This window comes from Coturnix japonica, chromosome 32 (assembly GCF_054131305.1).
Source record: "Coturnix japonica strain WE chromosome 32, WE-NBRP24, whole genome shotgun sequence".
NCBI lineage: Eukaryota > Metazoa > Chordata > Aves > Galliformes > Phasianidae > Coturnix > Coturnix japonica.
In genome coordinates this window covers 4,387,005-4,398,888 of record NC_140694.1, presented here as the reverse complement: position 1 = coordinate 4,398,888, position 11,884 = coordinate 4,387,005, and the positions used below count along the sequence as shown (strand labels likewise).

Below are 11,884 nucleotides of genomic sequence, written 5' to 3'. Positions count from 1 at the left end.
CATTGCTGGATCTGCCACGAGTGTCCCTTCTGCCTCTAAGAATACGTCCTAAGTAGGATGTGAACACTGCTGGCACTTCCTCATTGCACGTGCTTGGAGGATCTTCAGTTCTTGCACATTTCAGGATGTCTGTCAGTGACTACGAGGAAATTCTCAAGTACTAGGAATTCCATGAAACAGTTGGAACGGGTAAGTGTCATCTTTGTACAGAAACAGCACGCCTAACAGTCTGTCTCACCACTCTAGAATTAATCTGAGAATAGATTAACAGCTCTTGTCAGTTCTCTAAGTCAGGTTTCATTTGTATAAATTTGAAATTTGTTTTTTAAACCAGTTGGAAATTGTAATGTTATATTAGAGAAGAATTCACACTCAACTTTAAGCATCTGTGTTTTGATTTGTAGGTGGTTTTGCCAAGGTAAAACTCGGGCGGCATCTTCTTACTGGTGAAAAAGTTGCACTAAAAATCATGGAGAAAGTTACTGTAGTGGTAAGCCAAAAGGCATTTAAATATGATAATATCTTCTGTTGGAGTTGTGGAGTTCTCAAGAACACGGGGGCAGGTGGGATGGTACATACGAATGCAGCCTACTGGTCCCATTGCCTTTTGAAAGATGCTGTAGAGCTGGAAAAAGTTTAACAGAGCACCACAAATCTTGTTGCTGGTTGTTCAGAGGGCAGAATTCTCTGGCTTTAAAATGGAGGAAGTTATTACATCATTACATTACATTACATTATTGTTACATTATTACAGCAACTTTACCAAAATGCCAATGAAAATGCTGAATGTTTTACTTTTCATTTTTCACAGCTCTGTTTCAGAATTTCTATGGGAGTGATGTCAGTCATTGCTGAGTTGATGTTGAATTGTGTACTGTCCCATATGTGCTTGTTCTGTTCCACAGCAGTCAGATGTGGTACCTGGTATGTCACAGTAGTTAGCGATTTCATCGCTTGCTTTTATGGTCTCTTAAGGATGACTTGCCTCATGCTAAAACAGAAATTGATGCCATGAAGAACTGAAGTCATCAACATGTTTGCCCATTGGATCACGTAAGAGAGACATCAAAGAAATATTTATAGTCATAGAGGTAAGAAATAGTTTCTGCTTTCTGTGCTGTCTTTCTTACTTATCTTTCTCTGATACTCTCTAAATGCATTTTCAGATAACCTTATCTTACAGGGAAGCTGTTTGATTGCATTGTTTCTAAGGACCGCCTTTTGGAAGAGGAAGCTCCAGTCTTTTTTTGACAGACTGTTTCAGCAATTGCTTCTGTTCACAGTCAGGGTTATGCCCAGAGACCTCAAACCAGTGAGCCTGAACTGCAGTCAGTCTTCCATAAATAATAATGAATGTGTTTTTATTTTTCTGTTGGCAGAGAGAGTTACAGTACTCCACTCCATTCCAGTGGATTGCAGGAGAGAACTGAAGGGGGGAGAAGTAACACAAAGTAGAACACATGGGTTGAGATAGAATTATGTACTGAGATAGAGAAAAGGATAATAGTTATGATGAATGCAAAAGCAATTGCTCACCACCTACCAATCAGTGTCCAGTTAGCCTCCTAGTAGTGGAAGAGATTTACATGAAGTTCTACCCCCTTCAAAACTCCTTCCACAATATGTCATATAGTATGGAATATCCTTTGGCCAGTTTAAGTCAGCTGTCCTAGTTCTGTTCCTTCTCACTTCCTTGGGCTCTCAGCTGAGATTGACTGTGGCTCTGTACAACGCTGCCTGGCAGCAACTGTAAGCATCACTGCGCTATCTCCATTGCTTCTCTAGAATGAAAACGTAGTATTATATCAGACACTGAAGAAGATAATTCAGTCCCAGCTGAAACTCAGACAATAACTTGTGCTTAGGATTCTTTCCCTACAGGAAATGTTAGATATTTATTGCTATGTGGTACTGTGTTCTGTAGCTGAGCTGGATTTTGTTATCCTTGAAGAAGTATCTTCCTCTGAAAGGGGAGTAAAACATGATGCTCCTAATGAGCGGAGCAGAGACACAGATCTGATCTGAGTGTTGGTTTCACATTTTTGTGATGCTCTTTGCTGCAGTTTGTATCTCGAGAGAAGCCCTTGTGGTGTCAGTCTGTTGTGTAACCTGCTCTAGTTTTGTGCCTCAAGGAAGAGTGATCCTTTAAACAAATGGTGGCTATACAGAGGGTATGGGGTGAGATGCATTCCTCTGGCCCCATCCAATGGATTTTCTGTCACTGAAGTCTTGAAGCACAGGTTAGGTACTGGAAGGCTTGAATATTTCCTCACCAATAGGTTAGAGCTTGGCATTTTGTAAGCTGCTGGTATCACTCAGTAAAGCAAATCATTACAGCACGAGCATTTTCCTAGGCATCTTATGAAATCCCTCTATCTAAGGAACCTTTCCCCTCTGAAAAATGAATCATTGTCTGCATGTTTTAGAAGCAACTGGCTTCCAGCTGAGAAGCTGATGGATTTATGGGCTTGGACAGGAACTGGGTGTGGAGGTGACTTGTAGAGATTTGTGCCTGAACCTGCTGCTCTGGGAATCGTGAGACCAAGTTTCTCAAGAGCTTTTCCCACTCTCATCATCACTTTCTGCGAGGGATGAGGCTGCATGTTCTCTCTGGGTAATATGTTCAGTGCTTGGAAAGCTATTTCCTTCTATCTAGTCTGCTGTTTAGGTGTATGACTGTTTCCTGTCACAATCCCATCGTGACCTGCTGGCCAGAGCCTCAGTCAATCTTCATACGCACCCCCTCTCCCCACCCCGTAGGCATTGAGAAGCTGCCATGAGGTTCCTCTGCACCCTGAACAAACATCTTTCTCCCCAGCTTCTCTTCTCTGAGTGGGAGCTTCAGCCCCCTGCACAGGCTGGATGTCATCCACAGAGTTTGTTTCAGGTTGTTATCCTTCCTGGCCAAAAACCAGATACAGTATTGTAGATGTGGTGCAATGAGTGTTGAAGCAGGAATGACTTGTCCTGGTCTGGTTGTGCTGCTTTTTAATGCAGCTGATGATCTTGTTGTACTTCTTTTCTGTCAGAGCACACTGCTGGCTTGCATTCAGCCTGTGGTCTCTCACCACTTGTCCTCCTAGTCCCCAGGTCCTTTCCAACAGATACAAGCTAGTATTTCCCACCTGGGATATTGGAAGATGGGAACTTGCCAGCAGTCAGTGAAGACCTCTGAGACAGCGAGAGCGAGCGAGTTTTGAGTAGACTGGGAACCACTGTCCACAGCAGGAAAGAAGAGAAGAGAAAAGATGTTTCCTTGGGCATTTGGGTGGAAATCATTCCTGACTGCTTTCTCATCCACCGGGAAAATCTGCTGATTGACAATTTGAAGCTGATAGACTTTGGACTCTGTGCAAAGCCAAAGGTAAGAGGATGTGTTAAATCAAATACAATGTGCCCCCAAGTAATGCATGTTTGACCACCGTATGCAACAGGGGCTTGTCCAAACAAACTCCTTAAAATCAAGCTGTTTCTGTGGCTGACATGTCATTGCATCTTGTTTGGATTGGCCTGAACTGTATGAGAGTGGTTAACAGATTGCTCAGAAGCACAGGTAGATTATTTTCTCTAGCTAGACTCCCTGTTTTCATAGTCTAAGCTGTAGATAATCTTGTAGGTATATCACCTGTCTTATGCAAGGGTCTGTAATAGGAGCATGGGGTTGGTGTGCCTAAGGAACCCTCTAAGGAACTGCATGTAGGATGAGATTGTGGATAGAATAAAATGACTTTTGCAGGTGACGTACAAATCCTGTGATTGCATATGCTTGAACTGAATTGTTTCTTGATCTTCAAACTGATTTCCAGAATCCTTTATTAACATGTAAGATGGGTGCTGGTAAGAAAGAATGGGAAGACTGCCTTACTGATTCCAAGAGAATTACTTGTCCTCAAATGATTTTTCCTGGCCAAAGTTAGAGCCTCTCACAGGTAATCGAGACCAACAGGCTGTTGTTGCACAATCAACAGGCACAATCTAGATGATCAGCTGAGGAAAATAAAGCATCATGCCAAGGGTACTAGATAAGTGAGCAGCTTGAGATCTGCACACTTATGTGATACTCATGGTCTTAGACAATATTTGTTTAGTGAGGTCACATTGAATGAAAACAAAATCTAAGATTAATGAAAATATACAAAGGAGAAGAAGCCTCTGAGGCTTCTGAAGTGTTATGACCAGAAGACATAAACTCTGTTTTTGAAAGAGCAATTTGCTCTGTTAATTATCCATCATTTTTGTGCAGTCTGTTTTGTCAGACTTGTCTTTAGCTTCCAAGTTGTATGTGAAGACTTGTTTGCACTGTAATGCACAATGTACGAAAAATTGAGAGATGAAAATGTGAAGAGTTTTTCTATCTTTGATTTCATGTCTGGAATTTTGGAACCCACTACTTGCAGTTGTTAATCTGTCCAAACTGGTCTGGTTTGCAATGCCCTCATACTTCTTGAAAAGCTCTGCTGTTAAAGGCAGAACAATTCCTACAAGTGCCATGGCCCCACTGTTGTTCTAATTCTTGTTTCTTTGTTTTCCACACGCTGCTTTTCAAGCCTCCTTTTTCTTTACAGTCCAAGTGAGAATTGCACTGTGAGGTGTCTGAACCTTGTTGTGCCTCTACATAAAGAGAACAGCAGCAAAGCCTGACAGGTGACTGTGCTGACAGCTCTCGTAGCCAGTAACACGTAACTGTGCTAAATCCCTTGTGATGGCTTTGATTTAATTTTTGCCAGTGAAATCCTTGTAAAAGGAACTGCAGCAGTGTGATGAGCTAAGGTGAAGATGCTGGTTTTAGTAGTGCTCTAAGCTGAGTGGAAGGGCAATTGAATGAGGGTTATATGCTTTCTGTGGACAATAAGGTTGTGGTGCTGTTGGGGTGGGTCCAGAGGAGGGGCCACTGTGATGATCAGAGGGTTGGAGCAGCTCTCCTATGAGGAAAGGCTGGATTGTGGCTCTGGGCAGCCTGGTCTGGTGGTTGGCGACCCTGCACATAGCAGGGGGTTGGAACTGGATGATCTTTGAGATCCTTTTCAACCCAGGCCATTCTATGGCTGTACAGTTCCATACTGGAACAAATATAAAATGCTAACTATGTAAAACATGGAGTCAAACCTGTGTGATTTGTCCACACCAGGAGGTGATTAGAAAACAATTTTTTAAGCTACAAAGCTGCTTGCATGAAAGGAAAAGAAAATAAAACTACAAGAAAAAGGGAAAACCATTCTTCCTGAAAATAGGAAGAATAATGGACCTGACATGAAATTTGGGTGAAGCTGCCTGATTTTATGAAGCTATTCCCATTATTTTCTTGGTGCTGTGTTTCCCAAATGAGTGGTTTCTGGCTGTGCTGCAGCACCAGTCTGCATGTGAACATCAGCTCTATTCACCATCTGGGAAGATTAGGACTTCCCTTCTCCCAGCAGCACCACTGAATTACAGTTACTCAGTGGTTAAACAAAGGAATCCTTAAAGAAGGGTTTACAGCTGTCGTGTTATCTGAAGTGCTTGGGGCATTCTGATGCTATTAAGCTCTATGTATTAACAAGTTCAAAAAGAAAAGGTAGGCATCTGATTGTTGTGACAGTTTCTAAGTGATTTGGAAAGCTGTACCACCCAACCACTCCTTCTATTTGATGGAGGTGACAAAGCTCAGTTTAATTTCTGACTGCTGTTTAAATCCTGAAGCTGGAGCTGGTTCCTGGAGCAGAAAAAGCTCAGAAGCTGTCCCTCCTACAAGCAGGCACCTCTGAGCAAAATATGACATCTCGATTTCTGATGGTAAGGTCTGGAGATCTGATTCCAGCGTCTAGCTTTCGGCTTCATGCTATGTTAGTGGGACCTTTGGCATCTAGCACTAACCAACAGCAACTGACAGGCTGGTAACAGTGCACCCCAAAACAGTTATGTGTCTATTTATGTTATGAGGGAAAATTGCATTGCATTGAGATTTCCTATTTTTACACTTTGCAGATCTAACTCGCTGCTGGAAGAATACTGTACGCCTTGTTCACACCATTTTCAATGAGCTGGATGAGTCTGTTGTTGGCATTTTAATACCATTGACCAGGCAGGCAATATGTATGGAGTATTTGGCTCTCTCTACAGTCATGAATGTTTGAGTATCTTCAACGTGTGGCTCATTGCTTCCATTTCAGGCTGCCCAGAGAAGCTGTGGGTGCCTGTCCTTGGTGTTGAAGGCGAGGTTGGATGGGTGATGGGCAGCCTGAGCTGGTTAGTGGGCAGCCAGCCCATGGCAGGGTGTTTAGAACTGGATGATCTTGAAGGTTTCTTCCAACCCAAGCCCTCCCGTGATCCTATGATTCTGTGATTTCATTCAGGTTTATTAAGATGAGATGAGTTCTCCTAAATGCGCTGTTCTCCATATGATTATAATTGGAGTCTAGATGGATGACTTAAACCAGACTCCAAACTTTTTGATGGCCAAAATGAAATGAAATCAATCCTTTACTGTGTCAGTAGTCTGTAACTAGAGCCCATCAGGTAATTCCCAGCCTCCTGCCTGTATCAGTGGCTGCACACAGTGAAAAAGTCTGATGGGATTTTAACCTCTAAAATGTTCCAAAGCAACCAGAGGGTGAATATATTCACTATGCAAATACCTGCAGGAATAAGCTTGTCATGTATGTCCTCAGGTACCACAGTAGTTAATGGTGGGACTCAGTAGGTCATGCTGAAAGTTGAGTCTGCTGATCTTGAAGGTCTTTTCCAGCCTACATGACCTTATGCTAATATTTCTGTATTTATTTCTGTTCAGCTCCCAGAAAACCTCCCACCCAGCCCCCAGCTGACCCCGTGGTGAAAAATAAAACAGAAACCTCAGTGACACTGGCATGGTCCCCTCCGAAGATGCAACGCCCCATTCCAATCGATGGCTACATTGTGGAAGGCAATAAACTAACTGGCTTCACGTGGGTGAGGTGCCACGAGTCTCATGTCCCCGTCCCAGAGTTCACGGTGAGCAATCTGTCTGAAGAGGCTGATGATCAGTTCCGAGTGTCTGCAGTCAATGCGCATGGACAGAGCCCGTCTCTGGAATTCCCAGGGAGCGTGCACCTTGGTAAGCACAAAAACCCCAATGGAAATGGGTCAGTGTGAGCTGAGCAGCTGTGTTGGTTCCCTAAAGATGTTTCATTTGACTTTAAGGATAGTAGTGCATTAACACACCAAAGGCTTTCCTTTATTACTAGTTCTCCTGTCAACCTCCAGCTACCACTAAAGTGATACAAGTTCTGTTTCTGTGAGAGAGACATGAATATCCTTATCTTTTGATATCTCACATGTGCAAGAGGCAGAACTTTCAGTAACAGATCTTAAGCATAGAAGTGCTTCTTCCAGCACTCATGCAAAGGGAGAAGTAGAAATGTACCTATGATTTAATCTTCCATCTCTAAATGAGATACCAGACTTGCATCTAAAGAGCATTAAGACATCCATGTTGTTCTTCCTCAGAACCAGTCCTGGCTGTGAAATCCTTCCTAACAGCTGGTGAAGCTGTACCTGGAGGGGATGCCATGTTTACTACTGATCTTACAACAATGTGTTGCAGCACTTGGTACCTCAGTGGTAAAGTCTTACAGGAAAGCGAGACCTGCATCATCAAGAGAACCCAAACTACTCACAGCCTAATCATAAAGAACATCACCAAGAATGATGGTGGAGCAGAAGTGAAATTTGTTGCCGAAAATGTTGATGTCAGCACCAAGATGAGAGTGAGAGGTATTTTCTTTGATCCTTCTCCTTTCCTCTTACAGTCAAGGCATAGTTGCTGTGATCTGATGATTAGAACTGGGGCTGCAGGCATTCACTGCCTGTACCAAATACCTGAAATTGCATCCCATGGACTGATGTGAGTCCTGGTAATGACCTATACATGATAGCACTGAGTGTAGGGTAAGCCAGTCTACCCAGCTGCTTGGTATCTGAACCAGATTGCTTCATGCCAGCTGATGAATGTCTGCAGTTCACAGCTATTGGCCAGTGCATTCAGTCACCAGGTTTACCACTGCATCACCATAGAGCAGTACTTTCAGCTCCAGGTTCAGACAGCCTTTCTGATTGCACTGGAATAGTTTAGAAGTAGGGGAGCAATCATTCCAATAATATCTCTATCAATCAGCTTTGCATGACAAAATAGAACAAATAAACATTCATGATGGGAGGACCTGTTTTTCATTGGGTGGAAACCTCTGCAGAAGCATGTTTAGAGCATTATTAATCAGTAGAAGGAGATGTTTGGTTGATTTTTACTTAGTAAATCCGGCAAGAAGACCAAATGAAATATCTTGAATTGCTCAGCAGTGACACAATGATGAGTGCAGGAACAGAAGGTGATACTTTTTCAGAGATGTTGCAGCAAACATTGACCACGTTAGCCTGATATCAATTGAACTAACGAGGCCTTTGCTCCTGACAGGTGCTGCAGTGAGATTTACCAATAAGAGCAAAGATGTAGAAAAGATCTCCGCTCGGCTGCGTGAGGAAGCCAAACTGCAGGCTGAGCTTTCAGACACAGGCGCTACTGTGGAGTGGATGAAGGATGGGAAGGAGCTCAAGGCCAGTGAAAAATAGGAACTGCACATTGTGGGGAAGAAACACACCCTGAAAATTCACAACGTCTCAATGGATGATGCTGTAAGTTGTCAGTGCATCTGTGAGGGGGATAAAATGCATGAGTTTTCATGATGAGGCTCTTCATCATCTTCTGCTGGCTTGTCACCCTTGTTGATCCATGGAGAAACAAGAAAGGCCTAGAGTAGTGTATGCACTTTGGCATTGGAGAGCTTACTTAATTGCTTCTTCTCAAAGAACAAACTCCAGAGAGTCATGGAGACATCTCCAAACAGAATTGAATAATGGGACTAAATTGATGGAGAGCAGAACTTCCTGCCACGGCTTGTCAGCTAGTCTTAATTTTGCTTTTCTTCTCTCTGTCATGTTAGCATAATATTTCATACTGGCAGGTCTGCCCAAAGAATTAAATGAATTAGCTGATGGACGTTTCCATGTGCTTTGCACTGTAATGTGACTATCAAATGAGTAATCAGTGCTGTTATTTTAAAATCTGTGTTGGCAAGCTGTAAGACAAACAGCTGCTGTTGGTAGCTTGGTTACTGCAGAATCAGCTTTTGTGTATCTCATAGATAGGGAAGAGACCCTTAAGGGTCAGCTAGTTGGACTCCCTTGCAATGAACAGGGGCACCGCAGCTCCATCAGGTGCTCTGAGCCCTGTCCATCCTGACTTTGAACATCCTCAGGCTCACAAATCTTATACCTATGCCACACACTCGCAGTATTTCACCATTCAGCATCACCACTTGTATCTTCTCTTGCTGTAAACCAGAGCTAGCTGGTAAATCATCTGCTGTGCGGATCAGCTGTGTCTCTCCCATGGGCATCACGTGGCTGCTGGGAGGCTCTGAAGAGCTGCAGCCAGAGGTGTGTCACCCGCTGGGCCTCGTGCCTAAAGGAGCCCACAGGAAAGTGTTGTTGCAGTTTGTCATGCACTGCACTGCCATGAGACTTGACGTGACAGACATCCTCTGACACGTGAGCTCCTGCATCCAGGCAGGACATCTGAGACGTCTCCTTCAGCCTGACGTGGCTGCAGTTTCACACTGGTTTTACTAAGGAAGGAGAAGGCACGTGGATGAAACTCTTTTCCTGCTCTTCCTGGCATTAGCTCACAGTACAAGTAGAGCACTGTCAGGTCAAGCCTGGAGGAGTAATGCTTGTCACTGACCTGTTCCTGTTCAGGGTGGAGCTGGAGGGTAAAATAACACAAGAAATTGTCATTGAAATTCAATATCTGTGAAATTCAGCTGGCTGCATTCACAGAACCTGGCGTTAAGATCTGGTTTCTGGTTTCTATCTTGAACCTCTTTTCCATAACCCAGTCCTCATTTATGAACTGAAGCTCTACTGAAAACCTTTTGCTGTGTATGCTCATGCTGCAGTGCAGCGCTTGTGACCTGTAACAGCACATTCACATTCCTCTGATCACAGGCTCCTTAAGGTTGATTAATACCCTCTAGTCCAACTGCTCACCCATCACCACCATGATGCTCACCATCAGCAGGCTAAAAACTCAGCAGAGATGATAGATCAAGCCCAACACTGGATTTGGGATGGCTAGAGATTCCTAAGATATTGAAGGGTTGCTTGCAGGTGGTGTTGGCTCAGGTATTCACCCTGCATCCCACCTCCCATTCTGTTTGGTTGAGAATCATGCATTCTGCAATTTCACTTTGTAATTCAAAGCCCCTTTCTTTATCTGTTGAAAAACTGATCTAAAACAAGCCAAGAAGACTCCGTTGGAACTGGTGGATGCAGAACAAAGGCATCCCCAAAGGACAAGTTGCACTGTTTGATGAACATTATTGGATGAGAGTTAAGCTAAGATTTAAAAAGTTCTGGGGCTGTCTCTGAGCATCAAATACAGAGGAAGCCTGCATGATTCCCTGAGAATGGATACCTCCTACTTTGGTGTAGGGTGAAGGGAACACTAGCAGTAACTCCTATCACAAAATGTCACGTGGCTCAGACAAAAATGCCATCAAGAGGGGGCTTAATTAGGAGCAACAAATGGTCACAAGATGGTCTTAGGGCAGGGAAGTAATCTACGTATGTGACATTGATTGATGCTATTAGTTCTTAACAGCTTGACTCTAGAGGGGCTGTTCTTCTTTGGTCACCTAGTTTTAAAAGAATAGATGGCTCCTGTCTATTACAATTTTTAATGCATTATTTGTTCACTGATGCCATAAATGTGCCTGGCATAGCAATTGGCCTTGGTATATCCAGTGACTGAAAGCAACAGTTGTTGCTGTAAGAAATGCAATACTAAGCTAGGTCTGCCTGTAGCTGACAGCCATCAGCTTGCTCCTCAGGCAGGTTCTGTCTGGATGGAATGAAGGGCATGAAATACTGATGTGCTCATCAAACGCTGCTTGTTAGCTTAGAGACAAGGTGTTGAATAGGTTTGTTCATGCATTGAAAACACGTTACTTAGCTGCCTTCATTTTAGCTACAGAAGAACACGTGCAGAATGCAGAATTGATTAAAAGAAATAAGAACTGTCTGCATAGAACTTACTCTTTCCTTACACAGGAGAATCAAGCACACGTTTGTATGTGAGTACCTCTAGAGGTGAAACTCGATCACCCAAATGTAATGAGCAGAGACATTACAATCAGTTCTAACTGTATCTTCATGCTGTGCTGAATAAGCCTGAGTCAGGATGTAAACCACTTTCTCTTTTTTTCTTCAGATGAAGCCATTAATGTTGTCAACAAGCCCAAAATGACTCCAGAAATATCAGTCAGTCCTTCTGAAGACCTGGAGCTGGTGTGTGAGGTGTCAGCTGCAAGCGGAGCTGTCGTATGGAAGAAAGATCAAACAGAGGTGAAGCAGGACCAGAGGACAACCATCATCTCCCAGGGGACGCACCGCAACCTCATGGTCAAAAATGTGACCCTGAAAGACCAAGGGAGCTACAGCTGTGAAACAAAAGATGACAAAGCAACATTCCAAGTGAAAGTCAGAGGTGAGAAAATGCTTGGAATCCCAGAGATAAAGGAACGCTTCATTTGGTGTGTCTTGCATTTGGAGGATCAACTGACAGCCTCTCTGGTGCAAAACATTTTGGCTATAGGACTTTCTTGGTCATCTAGTATCATAGCAACACTTTTCTACATGTGATTTACATCCAGGAATGAATTACTGCAACAAAGGGGAGTACAGCTGCGAGGCTGCTGGCTAGAAACTCACCTTCAAGATTCATGTAACTGGTAGGAAACACGTTTTGGTTGATATTCTTTGATTATTCCCTAGTCTGGCTGTGGAAATGTCTGTGTGAACGTGTCCTCTTTAT

At 43.4% G+C, this 11,884-nt stretch overlaps 1 long non-coding RNA gene across 1 annotated transcript; it reads left to right on the top strand.

Annotated features, from left to right (window-relative positions):
* Positions 1–403: 403 nt before the first annotated feature.
* LOC146755529 (uncharacterized) lies at positions 404–2,722 on the top strand. The gene is made up of 3 exons (XR_014938022.1): positions 404–490; positions 976–1,091; positions 2,427–2,722. It is a non-coding gene; the product is annotated as an uncharacterized LOC146755529 (long non-coding RNA).
* Positions 2,723–11,884: the final 9,162 nt, after the last annotated feature.